At 48.7% G+C, this 22,442-nt stretch overlaps 1 protein-coding gene across 1 annotated transcript in view; it reads left to right on the forward strand.

The window, feature by feature from the left end:
- SPOCK1 (SPARC (osteonectin), cwcv and kazal like domains proteoglycan 1) overlaps positions 1-22,442 on the forward strand; it is a 464,236-nt gene that overhangs the window by 342,667 nt on the left and 99,127 nt on the right. The window lies entirely within an intron of this gene.

The following is a 22,442-nucleotide window of genomic DNA, read 5'->3' on the forward strand; positions in this document are numbered from 1 at the left end:
TCACTGGGGTAATGAGCTTGAGAAAAGGAAACCATAGAATGGACAAGAGTTTATTTGTTCCCATATTCAAGGAATAAAAATCAGCCCCCCCTAGTGCCCAACACTGCTCGGCAGGAAGAAGCAGGGTGTGGGCGTCTCGGGTTTTCTGTAGGAAAGATCGGGGTGGGGAGCAGGGCTCGGACCCTCCCAGCCCCTCCGGCCCCAGCATCACTGTGATCTCTCCTCCTGCTTTCCTGTGCGGGCTCCTCTTGCAGGATGGAGTCTAGGGCCTAAGAGAGTTGCTATAAGAGACACCCTGGTCACTTCTGGCCACACTGCCACATGGTCCTTGTGCTCAGCAGGCCATTCTGTTGGGTTCCCTTCTGTCCTGACCCACCACATGCACAGTTGACCACTTCTGTTCTCTGTGACCCCATCCCCATCCCGACCCTGGGTACACCCCATGCCTGCTGCCCTCGGCGGCTTGTCCCCGCTGCCCCTCGCCATGTTATTTCGAAGCTGGGCCATGCTTTTCTGCCAATTTTGTGTTGCACAGGTCTTATTTTCATTCCTCGAGTGTAGTTTTATTCTCTCAGATTTCCACATTTTTCTAACCAAAGGAAACATATTTAACAAAACTGGGAGCCATCAAAGGTATGTCTGCTTTCCCCCAGACCCTGCTTTAGGACCCCAATCGCCTAATTCCTGCTGGACCAGTGTCGTTGTTCTTTCTATAAGTATCATTGAGCCCTTCTTATATGCCAGGCTCTGTGCCAGGTGCTAGGGGGACTTGGAGTGGAAATAAAAAGTTGGCTTTTCTTCATGACCAGAGTCCGTAATCCTTACCTCCCAGCCTGCCCTGTGAATTGCAGCTGCTGTGCCCAAGGTCACAGCCGGTACATCTTGGCTACCTAGCCCCGGCCCCACTCTATTCACCACCAACCCTTCCTCTTTCTCCTACTCTCCCTGACCCCTGATGGAATCACAATTCGAGAAAGTTTATAACCATGGGGCTTGCTTCTCACCCCCTGACCCCTTCAGGAACAGTGGATTTCATTGGGGGCATTGATGAGTCAGTTCTGTCCCCCACTCCCAAAGGCAGCTCAGCCACCATTGTCTTTCGCCTACAGCCCAGCTCCAGGTCTCCTAGAGATGCTGCTGAAGGACAGATTTTGATGTAGCAGGTCTGGCATGGGGCCTGAGAGTCTGCATTTCTAACAAACTCCAGGCGATGTCCATGCTGCTGATCCAGGAACTACACTGAGTTGTGAGGACTTCAGTTTTCACAGGCGCCTCCTAATAGATCTCTCTGTCTCCAATCTGCCCTTTCCCCTGCCCCTGAAGTCTATGTCCACATGATAGAAGGGGGATATAATTCTGTAATAAACGTCTGTCTTGTGTCTCCCCCACTTACTATGCTTGTATGGCTTTCTTCTTGCTGCTAGAACTAAGCTCAGACCCTTTGTCGTTACTGACAAAGCCCTCGAGCTTGTCACCTTTCTATGCCATAATCACTTATCACAAAAGAATCCTCCGTTCATTTGTTCGGCAGCTTTGTGGTGAACATGTATATTTGTTCTGGGCAATGTGTAGAACCTGGTGAGGGGCAGTGGGGACAAGACAGACATCATTGGAGGTTGTCATCTGATAGCGGAGACACAGATAAGTCACCAAACAAGTGTGTAATTTCAAACTTGGTAAGCGTTGAAAAAGAAATGAGCATGGTGCTGAGAGTGGGAGCAAGAGAGGTCTGCTTTATAGGGGATGGAGAGGGAAGGCCTTTCTGAGGGGGTGTCCCTAAAGCTGGGGAGGGGGCAGAATGTTCCAGATGGAGAAAATAGCATGAGCCAAGGCTCTCAGGCAGGCTGATGTGCTTGAAGAACTGAGAGGATGCCCCTGTGACTCTGATGGTGAGGGGGAGGCATGTGAGATGAGGGGAACAGGGAGGATGTTGAGAACAGTCTAAGAGGAGACATGTAGCCAAAGCTGGAAGGTGAGCAGATAGTTGGGTAATGCCAGGCTTATGGGACACTAGTTATTATAAATGCCTTCTTGTCCATGTCTGCCTTGAGAACATGAGATCCTCGAGGGAGACACATCAGTTACCGCCTTAATCAGGCAAAGAACACAGCGTGTAGTGGGTCCTTCACCAGGCACAAGACACAGCACACAGTGGGTGCTCAATAAGATCATGGACAAGACTGGGCCACCAGGGACACTAGCTGAGAAGGAATGGAGAGATTCTGGTCTGTGTAACTCACCAGGGATCTGAGTGAACGGGTTGGGGAGAGCTTAGCGATTAAGAAAAATAAGCCATCCCCACTGTGGGCCCAGTTGCTTAGCTAAACACCCAGCCTGGGGCTTTGGTGGAGAGTCAGAGGCTCCTTGCAGTGATTCTCTCTCTGTGAAGATCCAGTTTGTGCTGCTCAAATTATCTCCTCCAGCTCCAGAGTAAACTGTCTGATCCTTGAGCCTGCGATTGGGGCCCAGCCATGAAATGCCAGTGAGTGATGAGGGCTGTTTGGGCAAGTGGCATATTGCACATCAAACCCCAGCAAAAACCTGCCCCTTCACCTCTGTCTCTCACTCTCAGAAGGAGCTTAGGATGCTAGTGCCCCAGAACCCCCGAGCTACAAGGAGCAGTGGTAACCTGTCAGATGCAGCTTGAAATGCTGTCAGTTGCCCAGGGAATGTCTTTGGAAACGCTCCCTGGTCAAAGCCCCCTGTGGTCTGGGCTGGAAAGTTAGCTTTTTGTGTTAGAGAAGGTTGCTGTTCACAAATACTGTTAAATAGCTTGTGTAAGAGGCAGGATCAGGATTTGGAAGTGCCCTTTGGAGTGACTCCTGAATTTTCAGAAGAGGAGTGACTTCCAGATACTGCTGGGCAGAGCCCTTGAAGGCTTCCCCGGGGCTAGCCTGCTGTTCCTCCAGTGTCCTTGAATTGCTACACCAGCCTGCCTGGGTCCTCAAATCCCCAGACCTGCTCACCTGTCTTCCTGGAGTAAAAGGAAAGACCTAAAGCCTTCTCATCAGAAACTGCAATGTCCTTCTCCCCATTCTCCATACAGGGTATACTGAGGCCCAAAGAGCCAAAGACAGTGGCAGGGTTTGACATCCACGGTCTCCTGCCTGGATGTCTGTGATCCCCCACTTCCATTTGAAGTTAAAAAAGGGGGAGGGTGTTGGAAAATGCTGTTGGTGTTGGGCATTAGTTTCCTAGTTTTCTGTCTTTTATGAACTTTTAGAAAGTTGACATTCTCTTTTACCTAAAGTAACGAATCAAGTATGACTGACTCAATCAAAAGGCATCCATTGACTGTTCAATACCTCAGAAGCCCAGGAGAGCTCTAAACCTCCATTGCATTCAACGTGGATTCCTTCCAGGGGGGAATATTTCAGTTGGGTTTCCTATTGAGTATTTTCTTTATTGCCCCTAAATACATGACCACTTGGTTATTGAGGTTTAAGAGCACATTTTAATCTCACAGACAAAGCTGTTGAGGACTGCTGGTCAGTGATTAAAGAGTAAATAAGTTAACTATCAAGGAATAAATAACTTTCTACCCTCTGCAGTGATGGCCTTTTTTATGTCAGTGGGGAGAGGAAACAAAGGATAGATAAGACCACGAGGCATGGTGATTTGATATTATAAGTCAAATTCACAAGAATTAGTGTTGGCAGAAATATTTTGCAGCCCCAGCCCCATGATCCAGGAACCCGGCAGCCCATAACGAACAGTCACAGTTCTCAGATGAAGCGTTTGCCCTTTCACAGATGGTCTGGAGGTGGTGGGGAACCCTGTCAGAAGCAGGAGGAAGGAGCCTGAGCCTCAGCTCTGTCCTTGATGCCGGTGTTTGTCCTTGGGTCTCATCAGTGTTCCTTCTGCTCCTAGAACAGGGGGGTGCACTTAGGACCCTCTGTCTGTAGCAAACTTCTTCCAGGGGCCCAGCACTGGGGATACCCCTCAGAGCTCTGTGACTCCCCCAGGATCAGAGATAAAGTGGGTAAGACTGCACAGTCTTGAGATGAAGGGATATAAGATCTTACATGGCAATAAATGTTTACTGAGACTCTATAAAGTATAACCCATAAAAGATAAGGAACAGAAAACCCCACTGGGAACAGACAAGTGGAAGGCCAGCGCTGCAGCTGGCTTGAGAATGTGACATGGATCCTGCCCCTTGACGTTACTTCTCTGCAGTGAGAATCACCCCAGTTATTTAATTGCCCTTGATGTCATACTCTTCTGCCAGGAGAAAGGCAGTCGGTAGTCCAGACATTCAGTAAGTATTCTGTCTTCCTCTGCATCATGCGTTGCGCTAGTACTGGGGATATGACAAAGGGCGAAATACACAAAGTCCCCATTTTCATGGAGCTCACAAGGAAGGTGGGCACGTTGAAAGCCAATCTCTTTTCATCAGAACAGGTGTTGAGATAAGGGGCATTTGGGGTGCTGCAGGACACAGTGCTGGGCCCCCTCAACACACGAGGAGGTGTGAGTGGTCTTCCTGGAGGAAGTGATGATTCAGTCCTGATCTTAAGGCTGGAAGGAGCCAGAGTGAGGGGGGAGCAGAGGGCGTGGGCAGCTCATTCATCCAAGGGAAGGTGGGGATGACGAGATGGAAGATCATGGCCCCTGAAAGGAGCCATGACAGTGTGGCAGGGGTCACCTGTGGATTGGGGGCAGGGGGTTGACTAGCTACAGAAACGAGGCTAGAAAAGTAATCAGGCTCTTTCTGCAGGGCCTTGAAAGCCATATGAAGAGTTGGACTTGGCCCTCAGAGCTTCAGGGACCCAATTAAGGATTTAAATTTTTGAATTTGCCTACACTGGCTGCAGGGTGGCCGTGGTTGGGGCAGGACTGGAGGCAGGGTGACTGTGAGGAGCCTGCCATTAGGTAGGAGCCAGGCCTGGCTTTTTATCGTGATTACAGAGATGGACTGAAAACAATCTAAAGAGGCATTCAGGAAATCGTAGCTGGTCTTGGTGACTGAAGTTCAAATATAGAAACTTATTTCAGCTCTGAGCTCAGCAGAAGGGTTTCTTCACTAACCTAATCCTGCTGGAACTTGCAAATTCTCCTGCCACCAGCTTGCAGCCTCCATGGGGACCAGCTAGAACCCCATCATCTGGAAATGCCTTTCTTTTCTCTCCTGCTACCACATGGAAAGATGAAAGCGCATGGGGTCTTGGCTGTCAACTTCTAATTTTGCCTGTAAGAGGCAGACCTTGCTGCTGCTGACTAGAACCTGACCAGCCCGGACTTCCGGGGGGCAATCTTGGCTTTCTCGACAGAGGGGAAAGCTGTTCTGGAAAGTGTGAGTGGATCAGGAGTGGTGCCGGGGTCCTGGAAGCTCAGAAGGGCACACGGGTGGAGGGCCCCGCTGCTCCAGGCCCTGGCCCTGCGGGGGCTCCCACAGCCAGGCCTCTTCAATAGGACTTCATTGCCTTCTCTCCATCTGCGCCCGCCCAGCCACAGCCCTGGTGTCAGGGCTAGGACAGAAGCCCAGAGCCCCAGGTGCCCAGCCTGACCTCTGAGGGCGGGGGGCTCTGGGAGGACAGTTGGGCGTCCCGAGAACCAGCCCTGTTCTCGGGCATCAGCCTAGCTGTTGGTAATTGGAAACAAGCAGGCAAATACCCCCTCCCCACAGCGTTTACTTCCTTAATCGCTGTCAAACAATTAGCAAATGGCTCGTTTGTGTCTACACGCAGAAGAGAGTCACAGAGTTAACTGCTGTGGAGGAAACTGCGTCTCTGCTCTTCTGCGCGCACAGGAGGGAGGGAGGGGGAGAGCTGGCTTCACAGGGCTGGCATTTCTTTCAACATATTGTCGCTGCAGATTATATTATTTTCAGAGTCATCTTAATAGTTTCCAACAATTGCTACCAAGTAAAGGTCATGTTTGACGTTCTTGGCAAATGGAGTCCCTGTTGGCCGGCGTTTTCCATGAACAGGCTGCTCTGACGATTAGAGCAAGCCCAGGGTCTGGATTTGAAAGACTTCTTGAGATAGCTTCGAGCTCAGTATGTCTTCTCCATCCCTCTCCAGACTTTTGGGGCCCTGTGACCGTGACAGGCGTGGGAGGGTTTTCTGTGTGGCTGCTCTTTGCTTTTCTTGGCAGTGTTGAGGCTGTCAGTATTTCCAGGGATATTTGTAGACAGCTCTGCCTCCATTGAACCTGCTGGGTGAGAATTGTCTTCACTTGCAGATGGCTCATGGGTGAGGGCCTCGCTTCTCAGAAGCAGGGAATGAAGTGAATGGAAAGTAAGGGTAGAAGGCTTGCGTTTGTACATGTTGTGCACAGGAGAGTGGAGCACAGTCGCGACAGTAACAGCCCCAAGATAGAGAGGAACAGCAGCGATTTGGGAAGGCATTGGATGCTCCCATCTGGGCAGCTCTGTGGAGGGACAGAAGTGGTAAAAGCCCCCAGCGCATCCCTGTGCCCTCAGGCAGCGGGGTAGGATGGGGTCCTGTTTCCACAGCGCATATGGAGGGAGGTGTCAGGTGGTTGACTTCATTCTTTTGATTTCCTGTTGCTTAGAAAAAGCCAACCAAAAAGGTATGACTTTGGGGAAATACTCAGTCGCATCTCACCAACTCTGCAATTTTGCTTTATACATTAAACAATTTGCAATTTGGGGACAAATCCCAACCCCCACCCTGGCCGATGCCCCAACCTTCCTTTCCTCCTGAGGCCTTGTTCATTTCCAACCTCCTTCCCTCAGCCTGGGGTAGCCAAACATTATTCGATAATGAGAGCTATGAAAACCCTCAACTGTCAGTGAAACTATCACCCTCTGTTTCTTCTTGGTGGGATTTTTGGAAAGGACAAGTATAAGTAATTTTATTTAAAATATTAATAGTGTGTTAGGTTCTGTTTGCTATAACAAAAGCCAAAATGAAACAGTCTTAAATAGGATAGTTTTATTTCTCTCTCATGTAAATATTCCAAAGACAAGCAGCCTGGTGCTGACACACTGCCTCCAGACTGTCAGTGACCGGGGTCCTTTTAGCATCTGCCATTCTCAGCAGCTGGAATTGCTGAGCTGCTGCATCTGGGTCCAAGACGGCTGCTGTTTAAAGGAAGGAAGGAAGGGAGGGAGGGAGAGGGCACAATCCAGAAGTCACCATTGTCACTTCTGCTCACATCTGACTACGACTTAATCACAGGGCTACACCAGGCTGCAAGGGAGGCTGGGCAAGTTAGCTTTTATTCTGGGAACCTATGTGCCCAGCTAAATTTGAGAGTTATATTATTAAAGGAAGGATAGACTGAGCATTGGGGATATCTAACAGCCCCCACCATGATAATATTTTTAATGATACCAACAACAATAACAACAACGAAACAACAGTACTTAATTACTGAACGTGTATTAAGTAATACGACATTGTGCTGAGTGCCAGGGTATTTTATTTCCTCTGTTCCACCTAATTCTCACAACAAAGCTATGAGGTAAGTACTGTTATTAGTCCTTATTAAGGATGAGAAAACTGAGGATATAAAACTTTCCAAGGTCAACACAGCTTATGAGTATCAGAGCAGCTATTTCAACCCAGGTCCGTCTGACTCCAGAATCACAGATTTCACTTCCACGAGTGAAAAGCCATTTGAAGAGTAATGTAAAATGCCAGCTGTATCATCAGGATGCTTTTGATTTCAAGTGACAGAAATATAACCCAAACTTAGCTTAATCCCAGAGCGAAGATTTCCTGGCATATAAAGCTAGAAGGCACACTGGGGAAGGCAGGCCTCAGAGAAAAAAGGAGACATTCAGTGTTGACAACACTGTTCCTTCTGTCTCTCATTTCCGTCTGCGTCTGCTTGGTGGTCGCCTTCGTTCTGCAAACAGGCTTTCTCCCCTTGGCAGAGAATATGGGTTTTGACAGCCCCAGATTCATTTGCTCCTAACCTAGAAACTCCAAAGAAATGTGCCAGGTTCTGTGTTTCAGTGCCAGGAATGGATTCCATTCATCTTTAATCAAAGACCACAGTCATATGACCCTCTTGGCCTTTATCTTTCACTGTGATAAGGGTAGTATTTTTTTACCAGAATAAGAGGGAGGGAAAAAGTTTTACTGGATTGAGGAGAATTTAAACAGTGGTGTAGTACCTAATCACCTAAAATATCAGGTACTGTATATGAGCCTCATTAAAGGCCTCAGGCACATGACACTAGCTGGAGCCTCTAAGAATGTGTCAGGCATGCTGTTCCCCGAGATGACAGGCATAGAGGGGCATGTAAGACAAGTCTGTAGCAAGCATATTAGTTACCTAGTTAAAGAGGAGGTTCATCTAAACTAAAGTAGATTCAGCATCAATTCAATTCAGAATTTTTGAAAACCATTTGGACTAATGCTGAAATACTTCCTTCTGATCATGGGGCACATCTGTCGTCAGTCCTATTAAGCATTTATTTCTTCTTGGAACATAGTATTTTTGGCTCCCGCAGATAAACTTTCAGGCAAAATGGTTATTGTGACATTTTCAGAAAGCACAGATGTTCAAACACCGTCCGTGGTGAAAATGCAGAATTTACACAGGCCTCTTCAACATGCAGATTAGTTATGAAGTTGGAGCAGAAGAAAGCGATTCAGCTAATTATTCTACCACTTATTTCTATGTTCTATATGCAAACACGCGTTTAACCAAGATTTGAAGAATAGTTTTTCATTTCTTTTTCTCAAATGCCCTGAGTAGAATGCCATGTAATTAGTTAGCACTTTTGTTAAAAACACATTAGGAAGAATAACCTTCTGGCTGTCGCTTCAGTTGAATGCACAATTAAACCATTTGATAAAGCAATTACCTGAACACAATGCTGCTCATCCTCACCTCATCAGGAGCTGAAATTAAGGATCAGGTAGAATTGCAGCGCACACGAGATCTCTGCCAGCCAGTCCTTTCGAAGACAGAGAGGTCCCTGGCCACAATGAATATGCACAGTGCAAAAATCTAATTAAGTCATTACAAACAACTTTAATTAAGTTCATGATCATGTTGCTTTTGTTTTTCTTTAAGAGAAACAAATAAAATAAAATTCTCTGTTTGCATACCGCTCACAAGGGTACAGTCAGACTTCCTCACGACATTTTCCAAGGGAACCTTTCATCCCCAGATGTGGACAGTGCTCAAAGAAGCTGGTCTCATTTCTGGGCCTCTGACCAGGACCTGTGTGTCATGTGCGGGAATGAGGAAGTGTGAGCCGAGTTAGAACTTAGCTGTGGGAACTGACACCGTCACTGCATATTGAGAGAAGTAGCTTTGATGATCCTCTCACTTCTACCAGAGCAAGTTGGCGGTTTTCTTCTCTTTATAAACCCAATGAAAGATTTTGGAATCTTTACATGGAACAGAACTGCTGCAGCCTTTGCCCAAGGGTGGCCTTCCTGGGATGCTGGGTTCTGTCCAGCGAGTTGCTCGGAGCAGCGGACCTTCAGCAGCAAGGAATACCTGTGTCGGAAAGAGCAGCGTGTCCCAAGATCTCAGCCAGAGGCGCTGAGGACTGCTCGGGAACCCACCCGTCCCCAAAGGCGGGCTGCACCGTGGCGGCCAGACGAGAGACCAGGAGCTGTAGGAACCCGGGGGCCTGGCCAGATGGATCAAATGGAGCTCATTTTAAGGGTTATTTGCTTTCTCCTCTCTTAGTAGCCAGACCAAAAGGTGATATGATATAAGTTGGGGTGGGGATCCCCAAAGGTGGTTCTGAGCAAGACCTGCTACATGTTGTCTCATGTCGTCTTCCGCTGTCTCCTGCTGGAAGCTCTCTAGACCAGCCATGTGTTCCCCCTTTATACCACACAACACACAACCCATTTCCCTGGTACCAGAGCACAGAGAGAGGTGGAGTAGAGAGGACACACTGTTTTTTGCATTTTGATACAGATGACTGGATAGAATGGACTGAGTCTCTTACCCTCCTCCCACCCCCAAAAGGAGTAACTGTGTTCCTGGGATTTCAGCTTCAAGGCTCAGCCTAAGCATCCTCTCAATGAAGCCCCTATGAGCTCTTGGTGCCCAGTTAGGCCATTACTTTCCTCTGAGCTGCAGTAGCACCTGGTTACATAGTTCTGCTGAAGCCTTTACTGCACCACATTGGAACTGTCTGTAGATAAACTCTGTGATACGAAACTCCTGGGTACAGTAAACATCCTTTCAAGCAGCTGAGCTTGCACAATGTAAGGGAGCTCCCTGGGTGGGGTGTGGGGAGAAGGACACCAGAGTGGACACTGACCACAGCCCCAGGGCTTGGAGAGGGAGAGGGTTGGCTGATCTAACCAGCAGGCTTCGGGGTGACAGCTGCTTGCGCCCTGGAGACAGTGCCTCAAGTCCTTACAAGGTGGGCAGTTGGAGCTGAGACCCCACACGTAAATCCGAGCCCTTCATCGTGTTCACCCTGAGTTAAAAGATGGACTTGCTTTTTAAAAAGAAAATCTGCCAGTTAGTAAAGAAAGACGTCAGGAATATTTGTCAGTTTCAGCTTGGACTCTGGGTAGAGAGAGAAAAGGTCACCTATAAAGTGTTTTAATAGAGAACTTGCATTCTTTCACAGAGGGCAAGGGTGATAACACGAAACACTTAAGGACCTATCTAGGAACAGGTGTAAGTCAATGCGAGCAGGTGGCTGTGCTGTGAGCTACTGTGTGAATGGAGCCTGAGAACGTGGCTGCAGCTTGTATTCCTTGTGTGGCCCGGGAAACCTGAAGCTGGTTCGGTGACTTAGAGCGGCCCTGGGTGGGAACCAAGTGTAAATCTTCTCTGGAGGCCTGAACAGTTCCCTCAGGCTTCCCAGGTTTCCCTCAAGCCCTGAGAGAATGACCCACAATTCCTTAAAGCAGAGGAGGGACTAAGCCGCATGAGCGGGAGGCCGCAGACAGTGAACAGCACAGGTAGACCCCCGAGAACTTGAGAGATGGGTTTTCCAGGTGCAGAATATAGAGTTCAAAATGTTTATTCAAAGGACAGTTTAAAACTTAATCAATGAATGAATGACACACTATCAAAAACTAAGAGGTCCATTTTAAGCTTCTAGAAGCGAGAAATAGGACCATTGACAGTGCATTTTAGTGGAGAAAACACACGAACACTTCTTCACCACAAGAAAGAAAGCAGGACTCTCGCTCCTCATTCTAAATTTTGCAATTAAAACCAATTAAGCGCATGTTATGTCTGTTTGAACCATATTTCTGGGTGACCCTAAAGCCTTCTTCAGTAGGGAAATTCCTTATAGGAGTACAGCTAATAAATGCAGAAGTAATGATAGAATTAGGAAACCACAATTTTTCAGCCTCTAATGAAGTAGCCGATGGATGAAGTCATTAGACCAAAGGTTGGTGAACTTCAGACTGTTGCCCCCAGAGCCCTCTGATGAATCTTGGAGTCACTTAAGTGGGCAACAGGCATTGTTGGTCCTCCTGTGTCATGTGGCAGGAAGCACAGCAATTCATGTGCTTCATAGGCATGTAAGTAGTTTTGCCAGGAGTCCAGCCTAAGCCTAGTCAAGCCTACAGTTCCCATTTCCACACACAGGATGTGCAGGGTGGAGAAATGCGTTACAAGAGGCCACAGGGAAGCAAACAGACAAACTCGAATGGGACACATTTGGGGGGGCAGAAAATGGATCTTCTGCATGAAAAAATGGTGGAGTGGGATACATGGCCATTAGGGGTTTTGTGAATACTGGTTGAGTCCAAATTGAAAAAACAACCCAAAACTTAAGACGAGCCCGGCTGGCCATGGCTCAGTGGTTGGTTGAACATTGACCTAGGATCCAGAATATCACCGTTTGATTCCCGGTCAGGGCACATGCCTGGGTTTGGGGCTCTGTCCCCGGTGGGGGGGGGCATGCAGGAGGCAGCTGATCAATGACTCTCTCCTCATTGATGTTTCAGCTCTCTCTCCTGTCGCTTCCTCTCTCTGAAGTCAATAAAATATATATATATATATATTGGGGTAACAGCTGCTAAATTATTTTAAAGCACATCCTCTATGTTCTTCACACTATATGTCTTTAAGAATGTGTTTTTGTCTTACTCAGCTACAGTGCTATTGTCATATCTAACTTCCAGTCCATAGTTAATTTTCCTGAAAGTCTCTAAAGATCCTTTTCTTTTTAAAAAATTTATATTTTTAAAACATTCTTAAAGAGATATAGTGTGAAGAACATAGAGGATGTGCTTTAAAATAATTTAGCAAAGAGAAAAAGGGTAAAAGGGCACAATCTTGACATTGTAAAACTGAGGTTATGGAGATTCATTGTACTAATTTCTGTACTTTGACATATATTCAAAATTTTTCCTAAATAAAAAAGTATGCTTATTGCGGGGAGAAATGATTTCCTGTTAATCTTATTATCTCCAATGTTGAACGTGTAAAATGAGCATTAGTGGAAAGAAGGAAGGAAGCTGTATTTGCAGGAAAAACAAAGGTGATAAATTTATAGTGCCATAAAAATATATCCTTCATAGACTAAACCATAAAACATAAAACTATAAAACTTCCAGGAAGAAGAAAACAGGAGAAAGTCTCTTTGACCTTGGGTTAGGCAAGTATTTCTTAGATACAATACCAAAAACATGATGCATAAAATAAAAATAAAATATACTTTTTTTTTTCCAACTCTGCCCTCGAAAGACACTGTCAAGAGAATGAAAAATGAAGCCTAGGAGAAAATATTTGAAAATCATGTATCTGATACAGTACTCTTGTGCAGAATATATGAAGAACTCTCTAAATTCAGCAATAAGTAAACAACCAAATAAAAGTGGGCAAAAGATTTGAGCAGACATTTCGCTAAGGAAGATATGTGGATGTTAAATAAGCACATTAACAATTCTGAACATTATTCGATACTGAGGAAATGTAAATCATAACCACAACAAGGTACCACTACACTAGAATGTCTGAATTTTAAAAGACTGATCACGTTAAGTGTTGGCCAAGATGCAGAAGAACTGGAACGCTCATACCCTGCTGGTAGGGGTGTAAAATGGTCCACTTTGGAAAACAGTTTAGAAGTTTCTTTAAAACTTCCATATGATCAAGTCATCCTAATTCTAGGCCCTTGCCCAAGAGAAGTGAGAGTCCATGTCCCCAGGAGTAGTTGCTCCCAAATGCTCACAGCAACTTTACTTGTAGTGACTCCAACTGCAAACAACCCAAGCGCACATCAGGTGAGTGAATGAACATGTGGTGTTTTCATACAACCGAGTACCCCCCAAAATAAAAAGGAGTGGGCTGCCGACGCATGTAACAACGTGAAGGAGTGTTCAGTGATTATGCCGAGTGAAAGCCAGGCAAAAGTGGTTTGTGTTGGTTGATGATCTTGATATAAAACTTCCAGAAAATGTAAGCTAATCTGTAGTGGCATATAGCAGATCAGTGGTTTGCTTGGGGGCCGGGCGTGTAGGAGGGCAGGGCTGCAAAGGGGCACGAAGAAGCTTACGGGGATGGTGCCATGTTGGTTATCTTGATCACGGCGATGGTTTTATGGACGTGTAGGTATTTATATTTGTCAAAGCTTGAACAAATTGTACCCTTTAAATATGCAGTTTATTGTATGGCAGGTGTACCTCACTACAGCTGTTTGGAAAGTTTTTAAAAGAGACCAGACCTATAGAGTGTCAAGGCTCGCGCATTCTCCCAGTTACCCACATTTGTCTCCAGGTTTCTCTTTTTTGATGCTGGTGTCTTCCATCATTTCGGAAGATGCCACTTTGTAGCCCCATAGGCTGAGTAATGTCGAATGTAGAGTTGACACTTTTCAAAGATTTTTTTCTCTGAAACATTGAAAGACAAAAGGATGCAAGTTACCTTGGACACTCGATTACTTTGGAGTCTCCTTTCCTGGAGAATTCTCTGTGCTTGAATTGTGTCCTGGATTTCAATATCCCTTTAGGTACGGAACTGGGTTTTCATTTGTTGGCGTTGCTCTTCTGCTGCTCTGAGAAGCAAAGGTCTCAGGTGACTAAGCAGCAGCCAGAGAGCCACCCAGGGAGTGGCTGGGATGGCTGAGGTCCCTGGGGTGGCCTGTGGACCTGGTGGCCTTTCAAAGGCTTTGTGCAGGGGGAGGCTGGATAAGGTTCACTGTGCAAAGTATGTCAGTGCCTGGGAGATAAAATCAGGGTCAGGGCAGGCGAGGGAAGAGTGACATGTTTGACATGGCCCCTGGGACTGATGTGACAGGGAAACAAGGGGGGTGGCACCTCTGAAGGCCACTTGGTTGGGAGAGGCTGCTTCTCCTTTTGACTCTGCAAGCGTCAGCTCCACTTGCTGACTCCCATCTCAGACCTCCCAGTCTGCAGAGTTGGGGAGGCCACAAGCTTTCCTGGTGCCAGCCTTGGAACCTTCTTCCACGGTGGCCCCTCCAGAGTCATCAGACACATCCACCATATACCAGGGCTGCACCAGACATTGGTCCTGTCCCCAAGTTTCCTGATTCTGGGGAAGACAGGCATGTAAACACAGTTTCATAGGCTGGCCAGATAAGGAGTGTGGTAGAGGCCTAGACAAGGTGAGGTGCTGTGTGGGCCCACAGAGGAAGGGTTGACCCTTCAGTGTCATGGCTGAGGGCTTGTCTGGTGGAGTTGGATGGCATAGCCTCAAATTCCAGCCAAGGGACCTTGAACAAGGCATGGAGCTTCTCACTGCCCTGGTTTCCTTGTCTGCACAATGCAGATGATGCTACTGAACTCAAAGAGTTTTTGCAAAAGTTATATTAGTGATTACATATTAAATTCTTAGAACAGCATCTGGCACATAGAAAAGCCATCTGTAAATACTAATTGCCCTCTCCCCCAGGAAGTCTGAGGGGCCTCTTCTAGAAAACCTGTTCTCCCTCTGGTCCCAGTGCCCTGCCCCAGCATTTCCATTACACTTTCCATTTTCTTGCTGAGGTCTTTTCCTCCTCCTTCTCCAAGGCAGGTGGGTTGCTCATGTTCTGAACTGTGAAGGTGTTGGAGGTGGTGATGGTGATGGTGACAGCAGGCGTCACTGAGGGCATCCTCCGTAGCAGGCACAGCTGGTGCAAGGATCTGCTTACGCTCTGCTGATCCCATGGCAGCATCCAACGTGGTGGGTGCTCAAGCTGTCGGTGTGACATGGTACTTAGGGCCATTTTCATTCATTCCACGACGCGTGGTGAACGTTAGGCCTCGGGTGTGCAATGTGGTGGAGATCCTGTCAGTGAAATCAGGCGGGCCTGAGCTCAGAGGGCCTTAAGCTTGTGAGGAGGCAGCAGGATATGAGCACAGGCCCGACGGTGCTGCGGGCGGGAATGCGTTTTGAGCGCTCCCACTGTACCCGGCTCGCCCTGACACTATTCATTCATCCCTCAAGTGCTGTGAGCCCTTTGACGTGCTTGGTGCAGGAACAGGTGGCTGAGGCAGGTGAACTGAGCCGGCCGCCCCTTCTAGGGCGTGGAGTAGCTTTGCTGGAACTCGCAGGCCAGGGTTCACAAAGCGCTGAGACGGGCCCTGCTGGAAGACTAAGGGGTCAGCAGGTTGGTTGCTGGCCCGAGCATTTTTGGGCTGGAGGGAATGGACAGAAATGTGACCCTAACCAAGCCCACCAGCTGTGCAAGGGGAACAGCTAACTGGGCTTAGGTCTGCTCCGTCCCGAAAAGCAGCCCCTCCAATCCTGCCGCCAGAGACCAGGGTCTGCTCCAGAGCCCCTCTTCAGGGGCAGTTGATGCCTCCTGACCTGGCATCATACCCAGGCCCCCGTTTATTGGCCACTGTTAGATGTGATCCACGCCAGCACCAGTGCCAATACCACATCGAGCGCTCACCGTGTGCCACCCTCTGTGCTACCACATGACATGACAAGATCTTGCTTAATTCTCACGCTGATCTATAAATTGGGCACTTTTGTTAAACCCCTTCTTGAAAAAATGAAGAAAGAGAGACTCAGCTCCTACTGGAGGAGCCAGACTTCACCATAACATCACCCTGACAACTCACAGAGTTCACACAAATCCCAACACCACCAAAGCCGATGCAACAACTCCCGGATGCAGACTAACCTGGGAGGGGCTGCACTCAGAATTGGCAAGAAAACTAGAATTTAATGATAAAGAATTTTAAAGAATTTTTTTCTTAACTTTCAAGAATTACTATGGCTGCAGTCTGAGGGTCTGTTCCTCTTGCTTTGGCAGAAAGAACAAACAGTAGCTTGGGCCAGTTTGTCCATTTCTGTGCTGCATGATGACTGGTTTTCAAGTGTCATAAGCAGCCCCTCTTCCAAGTAGCTGAAATGTTCCCCCTGAAGTTGTGTCCGTGTTAATTCCTCCCCTTCAGCAAACCCTTTCTTTTCCTAACTGGCAATTGGAGGACCTCAGGCCCAGCTCTCAGTGGCCTTTCGCAGAGCCCTGATCAGGATGTCTGGGTGTTGGTGGCGTGAAATGGGGGGCTCAGTCTCCGCAGATGACAACTGACCCTGTTGGCACCTCCCCTTTGTGGTGCTACCTGCCAAGTATCTCACTCAAGGTGCCTCTCCTGGAAACCTGGTTTTGTTTTCTCTCTTTGTTTTATTTTATTTTTATTTTTTGTTAATCTTCACCCACGGATGTTTTTTCCATTGATTTGTAGAGAGAGTGGAAGGGGGAGAGAGAGAGAGAAAAAAACATCGATGTGATAGAGACACATCGATTGATTGCCTCCTGCATGTGCCCTGACTGGGGTCTGGGATGGAACCTGCAACCCAGGTACATGCCCTTGATTGAAAATCGAACCCCCAACCCTTTGGTGCACGGGCTGACGCTCAAACCACTGAGCCACACCGGCCAGAGCAAGTTTTTGCTTTATCCATCTTGGGCAGCGCTCACTGTTTCATTCCAGCCACATGGAAAGATTGGCGGGCCCAACCATGGGAAATGAGCAACTGAGCAGTTTCGGGGGCCACTGCTGACAGGTGGGGGCTGAGGATGGAGAGGGCATGGGCACCCTCGGGGAGGCCCCTGTCCACACCACCCTATTTCTGTGTTATGTAAGCAAAGCTCTCCTGTCACACACCCTGGGTGCCAACAGTGCTGACAGCCTCCCGAGTCTGCCCTTTCAGGTGACCCCACCTCCTCAAGAAGGGTCCCCCTCCCTCCTGCCCACCCACCACCCACCCATGTTCTTCTGTACTGTTGGGAGCTGGTGCTGTGGGAGGGAGTGGAGGTTCCTGAGGTTACGCGGTTTTCACAGCTCACAGGTTTTCCTGATTGCATGTTTCATAGTTCCACATTTTTACCCCTGTAGCTGTCATTTTTCTTGACCTGCTATTTCAGTCACTCAAAACAGTATTCCTGTATAGCTGCGGAATTTCTCGGGCTTTTTTCCTTCATAAAGTTTCCATCAGCCTAGAGAGAATAATCGCTAATGATGAGAATGGAGAGCCTCGGCTCACCTACCTGGCTCCTGGCTGGTGGGCTCTCAGGCATGGGACCGGTCAGCGCGGGTGCAGCACTTACCCTATGCTTGGTGACATCCTGGGCGTGTGCTGCCCACCCCCAAGGCTGGTCCTGACAACCCTGGGGTGAAACGCCTGTCCTCATTTTGACAGATGACAAAACTGACACACAGAGGGGTTGTTGCTTGCCTAGGATCCTACCTTTGTAAGTGGCATAGGTGGATCTGAACCTAGATTTAGCTGAGCACAAACAGTTTCGGCCTTTTGTCAGTAAGTATTCAACTTTCTTGTTTAATGGCAATGACTAGGAATACCACCGTGCGTTTGTGCAGTGGCCTCTGAATGGCCTGCTGGGCCATTCACTCAGCTCCCTGGCCGGTATCTCACATTCATCATGGCCAAACAGAGCTCCTGATTCCCCTCACCCCCCAGGGTGTCCCCGGATCGGCTGTGACTGCGCTCCAACCAGCTGCTTGGGCCAAAACCTCTGGGTGATCCTTACTTCTCACTTTCTCTTGTGCCCACCAGTCACCGCATTAGCAAGATTCTTTGTCTCTGTCTCAACATTATGTCCTGATTTGACCTCCCATCACCGTCACTGTTCCCATGACACTGGTATTACTGTCTTCTTGCATCTGGACCACTTCTTGGCCCATCACTGGCCTCCTTGCCTCCATCAATGCTCCCTGTAGTCGGTTGCTACAGAGCTGCTTGCACAATGCCTGGCACAGAGGAATGAATGGATAGATACTTACTTACATATGGGAAGGTAGAGAGTGGGGATGGGGAGAGATGAGCCTGGGAAGGTGAGGAGGGACAGACCATGAAGGTCTCTGTGGCCTGTCGAAGACCTTGACAAGAAATTATGGGAATGTGAGTTTATGGTGTCTCTGGGGACCAGCACGATTGAGCACTTTGAGGATTCTTTTTTTGTCTTAGCGGATGGGATAGCTTTGTGAATAAATAAAACAAAGAATCTCTATGGTCAAATTAATTCTCATATGCAGTTTCCAATCCTGGAGAAAGTAATTAATAAACTCCAGTTCTCCAATAGTGGGGAAACTTGAACTGCTAAGGTGAAGGGAGGCTCAATAAATTAAATGTGGCTGTCCAAAGAACATTATTTTTATATGTCCTTACCCGGAACCCAAGACCTAAATGGAGAGGCTGCCAGGGTTTAGGTCCCTCAGCAGAGCTGTGCACAGGCCCTTTCCAAGTGCAGCCCAGGGCACTTAGCTGCCTGGTATCTATGCTTTTTATGAAGGAATTATTCCTCAGCTTCAGCTACAGTGAGAGTTTTGTCATTTTTAAGTTTAGTATAACTCTTGGGCATGGCACTGTTTTGCTAGAGCCTTTACTTTATAGCCATAGCACCTACTACAGTGCCTTGCAGCTAACAGGTGCTTAATAAGTATTGGAAGGAAGGGATGGAGTCAAGAAGAGAGAGTCCTTGGGAAGGTGGAGGAAATGACCTACAGGCTGCCACATTTGAAGGCACAGTCGCCACACTCGTAAGGAAACTGGTTTGTTAATTTTGCTTCTCGGCATCATGTGGCCAACCTCACCATGCCTTTGTGTCTTCCTGTTCCTCTTTGCACTGAACACGGAAGGGTGGAGAGGGAGCCTGTGGCCCAGTTTTCATTGCTCTTGTCTTGCCTTTTCCCCTGGGTCTTAGCTCAGTCCCACGACTGGATACACATATAAGGAGGTGGGCAGGAAGGCTCGACTCTGAGCCTGAGCCAGAGAGCGCTGTCAGTGAGAGAAACCGCTTCATGACTCCAGTGCCTGAGAGTCTCGGGAGAACCAAGTTGCATCTTGTCAAAGCCCCTTGCTTAAAAGCCCAGGGGAACAAAGGGACTTTCCTTTTACAAAATCTGCCTATTCTGTTTGTGCCATGACCCTTTTCTCTCCCAGCTCGGAGACAATGGAGCACCTGAGAGATGTTTCATGCTTTTAAGATGAAACTACATAGCATTTGAACTGACTGGTTCTGCTCTTCCCTTGACTTCTGTGAGCGAACGTGCTTGCTGTGTTCTGGTCCCTGAGCTTGGTTGTACTGGGGGAGTAGGGAGCCAGGCTGGACATGGCCCCTGCCCTGGAGGGGCTGGTAGTCTTGGCTGCCACTTGCTTCTGCTGACTGCACAGTGAGCTACGCTGTAGTGGAAGTTGGAGGGTCCTGAGAAGCCCATATCTGTGTGCCACGCGCCTGCCATGCCCAGAGGGAGCAAGGCCTGTACAGGCCAGAGGCAGAGCCCAGGTGGAGAAATCCTGTCTTGTAGAGGGTGCCCTGGGGTGGAGGGCAGCTTGGGGATTCTTCTCCTTCTCCCCTGTGAGTCACGACTGTGGATGTCTTTTTTGGTTAATTGCTTCTATGTGAGAAGCCTGGAAATTGTACAGCAATTTTGTTGACAAAAGGATGAACTCTACATTGCTGTTTTGCACAAAGTTGTTTGTTCTTGAGCCAAGCTTAACCCTTTCTCCTTGAAAGGCAACCTTAAAACCAGCAGCTTGTCTCACGTGGGATTTGCAAGCTTTGGTATTGCTCCGTTTCTCTTGTAAAATGATGGACCATCTCCAAGTGGACTCGTTTCTCCATGGAGCAGAAAATGTCTAGTGTCCAGGTGCTAGATCTGTGCTTAAACCTGGCCTGATTACCAAGGGAGTGGAATTCCCCAGCCTGCTGGTGGCCCCTGTCACATGGCCTCTGTCACATTCCTGGCTCACCTCCTAGGTGTATTTCAGAAGCAGCCCTTCTTTCCCTTGTTCCAGCTCAAACCTTGAAGCCGTCTCATTGTCACAAAGCCCTCAAACTCAGGGCTTCACAAAGTGTGTTTGGATATGTGAGTTTCTAAAAGCTTGCTCTCAAGTTTTGTACTTTTTAAAATTTTACTGAAAACCAGTGCACATTTTGATGTTTTTGTCCCAGAATCAGATGATGGATCTGATGGGACTTTGAAGCTGAGTGGACATTAGAGTTTAGCAGAGAATATTCCCATAGTTCCTCGTCGGCTTCATGTGGCTTCCAAAAGTCAATCTGGTTTTCATGGTGACTAAAGTCACAAGCAGTCTGGCTGGGTGAGGTCACTGAGGAGGCACCAAGAGCTAGCAGCACAGCTCCAGGTCCAGGGTGTGAAGGAGACCTGGCTGGTGTCCCACTGCCCTCAGGTCACCCCCCCCAGGGCCCTGCGGTCACCCCCATGGTGGGTGTGGAAGGAGGAGGGTGTGACTTACCCTGTCCGCCACTAGGGGCAGTGCATTCAACATGGGACAGGAGCTGTCACCACAGAGCTGAGCGGGCCCCAGGGCATCTTCGCTGCCTTCTCCAGCAGCGCTAATCAGAAAATTAGGAGACGCTATTGAGATAGGGTGGCTCTGAAGGTTTTGGGTTTCGGTTTCTTCCAGTTTGATTCTGAGGGAGAGTCAAAGACTTTGATCTCCAGAGCAGGATGAAGAGGTAGGCACCAGGAGGGTGGTGCGGGGCGGGCCCTCCTGTGACACTCCCTCCATCTCCATTCTGCCCCTCACCAGTTCTCCAGGCGTCCCCGGCCGTGGTCACGGTGCTGCCCTGGTCCCCTCTCCTGGCATGCAGACTGCGCTCCCCTCCACTGCAGCCCCCGCAGCAGCTGCTTCGTGCCCCTCACGGCGAGACAGGCTCCACCCTGGGCTCTGAGCCTCTTTCCTGATCTCTGTCTTTGCCCCTGGACTGACTGTCCCTGCCCCGGTCCTTCCAAACCCTCAGAACCTGCACCAAGTGGCAGGGCTGCCTGGAAGACTTCTCCCCACAGGGTTTTTCGTCTCTCAACCCCAGCAGTGCTTAAGGTCACCTGCCAGGGTCCACCATGTAACCATGACCAGTCCGGTGTAACGCGCCAGTCGATCCAGTGGTTAATCTATTTGAAAAATCTTTGAAGGCAGGGACCATGACCCTGCCACTTCTTTGTGTATCTCTCAACCTACAGTCTCCACCAAAACAAAGGTGATTGGCATGAAAGGCTAATGACATCCAGAGGGGTAGGGGTGGTGGTGGGAGGGCAGGGAGATCAGCAAACTTTCTCTAAGAGGTTGATAGATTTTTACATCCTGATGTCACTCTTTTTATCTGTGTTTTTCCCCCAAAATGCCTTGGAGCAAGCTGATCAGGTGAGTTGAATCCAAAAGTAGAAACAAGCCCACTTGGGAGACAGATAGTGCTCATCTTTCTAATCTGTGAGAGAGTGCTGAGCAAATAAAAACCACAGGACCAACTCACATTGCTAAAATCAATGGGTTAGAAGTTAACTTTACCCAGTGAATTTGCAGGAGGCTGGGATGTGACTGCAGGTCCAATACACTGCCCCTGAGACCTCGGTCACATTCCCGGGAGGCTTGGCAGGGATGGAAGATGTGGCCCCGCCCTGGAGAGGAGCCCAGATCTGTCTTGAGGTAGGATGTCCTGTTGGCTAATGAAGGCGCAGTGTGTTTGAGATGGAGGGAAGCCTAGAACCCAACCAGTCCAGCCTCTCCTGGTCCACTCCTGATCCCCAGCAATGTGGAGATCTAGACATGAGCCCTGAGAAGTCAGATTATTGTCTAAGCAGAGATTAGAACCCGAGTGAGTCTCCTGACTGCTACCCAGGAGCTTTCCGTGGGAGGGTGGTAGACGCTTCAGGGCAGCCCGGGAATAGAAGGCCGAAGTGGGGGCTCCAGTAGATGGAGCTCCCCGTGCGTCTCCCCTGGACCCCTGGGCCCCTGCTTTTTCCCTTTTTGTGCCTGCATCCCTACCTCCTTTCCGAGGCTCCTTAGTATTCTCCCTCCCATGGGCTGTGGGGAGCCCTCTCTGGGGCCCCCGAAGCTAGTGCTATGCTTCTGACTCCAGCCTCTCCTGCGTGTGACGGCCACAGTGCTCCCGGTCCCTGCCCTGGCACACATGCTGTGCCATCCGCTGGGAGAAAGGCTGCGGGCACCTGCTCCACAGAGGAGCAGACGCTCCACCCTCCCTGCCATGCAGGGGCCCAGGGTGGAGGGTGAGAGATATGGAGGAAGTGACTCTTTTGGGTGAACCTGGTGGCATAAGTAACAATATTGATAATGCC

This window comes from Miniopterus schreibersii (assembly GCF_964146895.1).
Source record: "Miniopterus schreibersii genome assembly, chromosome: 4".
Taxonomy (NCBI): Eukaryota; Metazoa; Chordata; class Mammalia; order Chiroptera; family Miniopteridae; genus Miniopterus; species Miniopterus schreibersii.